The sequence below is a fragment of the Odontomachus brunneus genome, unplaced genomic scaffold, assembly GCF_010583005.1.
Source record: "Odontomachus brunneus isolate Ranch 3 - 2012 unplaced genomic scaffold, Obru_v1 Obru_scaffold_209, whole genome shotgun sequence".
NCBI classification, from domain to species: domain Eukaryota; kingdom Metazoa; phylum Arthropoda; class Insecta; order Hymenoptera; family Formicidae; genus Odontomachus; species Odontomachus brunneus.
The window spans coordinates 223,211-226,630 of record NW_022639659.1 but is presented as its reverse complement, the minus strand read 5'-3'; the positions used below and the strand labels follow the sequence as shown (position 1 = coordinate 226,630).

General features: G+C 53.5%; 1 protein-coding gene and 1 long non-coding RNA gene across 7 annotated transcripts in view; one reads left to right on the top strand and one right to left on the bottom strand.

Annotated features, from left to right (window-relative positions):
* The window catches only part of LOC116852263, a 2,570-nt gene extending 358 nt beyond the window's left edge, over positions 1 to 2,212 (bottom strand). The window contains exons 1-2 of the long non-coding RNA XR_004379732.1: positions 2,201 to 2,212; positions 44 to 52 (exon numbers count right to left, since the gene is read on the bottom strand). This is a non-coding gene — a long non-coding RNA (uncharacterized LOC116852263). The remainder of the gene's footprint in view (positions 1 to 43; positions 53 to 2,200) is intronic.
* Positions 1 to 3,420, top strand: part of LOC116852262 — a 219,282-nt gene that overhangs the window by 150,458 nt on the left and 65,404 nt on the right. The gene's annotated exons all lie outside the window — the stretch shown is intronic.

Here is a 3,420-nt window from a genome sequence, read left to right as displayed (position 1 = left end):
GAATTCACTCATTTCCTCCACCTCACCCCCCTCCCATCTCCACCTCACTCTCCTTTTCCTCCCTCCCCCCCTCTTGAACCTCATTATTTTTGACTTCCCCACATTCACCTCTAATCCCTTATCCCTCACATACCTCTCAAACCTTCTCATCATCGCCCTCATATCATCCTCCTCTTCTGCCAACAACACCACATCGTCCGCGTACGCTAGCGTGTATACTCTCTCCCCCTTCAATCTCACCCCTCCCCACCCCCCTTTCCTCATCTCCTCCTCCAGGTCCGCTATCAATAGGTTAAATAACCCTGGACTCAGTGGACATCCCTGCTTCACCCCTCTTCCCGTCCAAAATTGCTCACTCCTCTCCTCCCCCACCCTCACCCTACTCCTCGTTTCCCTCATCAAGTCCTCACATCTTCTCACCAACCCCTCCCTTACTCCCCTCCTTCTCATCGCCCTCCATAATATCTCTCTGTCCACTGAATCAAACGCTGCTCTCAGATCCACAAAAAACGCAACCAACTTTCCTTTCCCTCTGCTTATCTGTTTACCCACCAAGTGATTCAATACATATATATTGTCAATCGTTCCCATTCCTTTCCTGAACCCCGTTTGATTCTGCGGTACCATCCCCCCTTCCTCTATCTCCTTCTCCATTCTTTCCCCCAACACCATCGCATACACCTTGTACGCCGACGATGTTATCGTTACCCCCCTATAGTCCCCTACCCTCTCCCTATCCCCCTTCTTTCTTATCGGTACTATTATCCCCTCATTCCATTCCTCTATCCATTCCTTCCCTCTCCACACCCTATCACATACCTCCCACAACCCATCTATTACCCTCTCCCCACCATACTTCCACACCTCTCCAGGAATATCGTCCTCCCCCACCGCCTTCCCATCCTTCAACCTCCCCACCGCTCTCTCGATCTCCTCCCTTGTAATCCCCGGCTCCCCATCCTCCTCCTCCCTCCCCCTTGTCCCTCTCACCACTCTTCCCTCCACTCCCCCCATTAAGCCTTTAAAGTACTCCGTCCATTCCTCCATTTTGATCCCCTCGTTCACCCCCCTTCTCCTCCTTCTCTCCCTATTCACTACCTCCCACACCTGACCTTCCGTCTTCGCATTCCTAGCCACCTCCGCCCACCTCTCTCCCTCTTCCTTTCTCTTCCTCTCGCACAACTTATTATATCCTCCTTTAACCTCCCTATATCTCTCCCCTCCTCCTCCCGTTTTCCTCCACTTTCTTAACTCCCTCCTTACCTCCCTCTTCTCTCTCCTACACTCTCGGTCCCACCATCCTCCCCCTCCCATCCCCCCAATCTCCCCCTGCCCCTCCCTCATTATAGCCTGTATATCCCCTTTGATCTCCTCCCATCCTATAACCTCCCTTTCCCTTCTCGCTCCCCTCTCTATTCTCTCCCTGAACTCTCTCCTGCCCTCCTCCGTCCACCTCCACCTCCTCCCTCTCCGTCCTCCTACCTTTCTACTGATCCCCCCTCCCCCTTTAATCCACACCACCACCGGAAAGTGATCTGAATCTACCCTATCCTCCACCCTTATCCTTTCCACTCTCTCCCATACTTCTCCGTCCCCTACCACATAATCCAACACTGATACCCCCCTTCCCCCTGCATACGTCCACTCCCCCTCTTCATCCCCTTTCCCACACCCATTAAATATATACCACCCCTCTTCCTCCAATCTCCTCAGCAGCTCCCTCCCCTCCCTGTTCACCTTCCTGTCTCTCGACTTCCTACCCCCCTCCTCCCCCCTCACTTCCCTCCATTCTATCCAACCCCCTAACTCCCCCGTCCTCGCATTGAAATCTCCTCCAACAATCGTTCTTATCCCCTTCCTTCCATCCGCCTCCCATCCCCCAACCCTCTCCCATATCTCCTTCATGTTTCCGCTAACGTACACCCCCACTATTCTCCATTTCTCACCTCCTACCCTTATCACCCTCATCATCATTCCCTCCATCTCCCTCATTTCCTCCTCTTCAACCACTTCTATACCCTTCCTTATTCCCATCATCATTCCCCCTATCGCCCTCCCTTTTCTATTCTTCCTACTCGCCCATTGCATCTCCCATTTAAACTCCCTCGACAATCTTCCCCTCACCCTCTCCCACCCCCCTTTCTCCATCCACGTCTCCGACATTACCACTATATCCCATTCCTCTATTTCCTTCCAGAACTCCCTTTCTTTCCCCCTAATCCCCGCCACATTCCAAAAAGCCACTTTCACCATCCCTCCCTCCTCTCCCCCATCCCTTGCCTCCTCACCTCTCCCCTCCATCCTCACTCCTCCATTCTCCCTTCCCCCTTCGCCCCCATCCCTCCGACTTTCACCTCTCCTTGTCCTACTTCCCCCCTGCTCCTTCCCTCCCTCCCTACCTAATCCCCCCTCCCTCCTACCCCCGATGCCTCTTCTCCCTCTTTTCCTCTTCCGATTGCCTTCCCCTTCCTCAATCCCTCCTCCTTCTCATCCCAGAACCACCATTCCCCGTTTATCATCGCCCTATTCACTCCCATCCAAATCCTCGCCCCCTTCTTTTCCTCCACCCTAACCGCCTCTCTAAATCTCCATCTAGCCCGCCTTTCTCTCCAAGTCAAATCCTCTTCTATCCAAACCTTTCCCCCCCTCAATCCTTTCTTCCTTCTCATCACCTCCCTCTTCCCCTCCTCCGTCTCTAGCTTCACCACTGCCATCTCCCCCCACTCTTCTCTTCCCGTTCTCATCGTTCTCGCCTCCTCTACCTTCACCTCCGCTCCTATGCTCCTGAATATCTCCCCTATCACATTCCTCACCTCCTTCCCCTCCCCTTTATACCCTTTCACCACTACATTTCTTTTCCTTTCCTGCCTTTCCATTCTTTCCCACGACCATTCCATCTTCCTTACCCTCTCCTCCACCCCCTTATCCTCCCCTCCCTTCACCCCCCCTTCCTCCAGCTTCTTCACCCTCTTCTCCAATTCCTCCATTCCCTTCCCCTTTCCCTTTATGCTCATACTCCCTTCCCACTTTCTCTCCAGCTCCTCAATTCTCCTCTCCATTCCCTCCCTCTCTTTTCTCCATTCCTCCTCCCTTCCTCTCATACTCTCTAGCTCCCCCATTATCATATTCACCCTATCCTCCATTCTCTCCTCCATCCCTTCCCACCTTCCTCTCATCTCCTCCATCCACCCCTCCAACGTTTCCATCATCCTCCCCCATCCTTCTCCCCACCGGTGACCTCGAGGTTTTTTTGCTCCTCTGGAAGTTACCCTCCTCCTCCTGCTTCTCCTTTCCCCCTGCTCCCTCTAACCATTCCATCACATCTCTTTTCCTTTTCGGCACCTCCATCATGCCTGTACTCCCCCTACGCTCCCTCCCTTCTCCTCCCAACCCCCTTGCCATCCCCTTCCCCAAACCCTC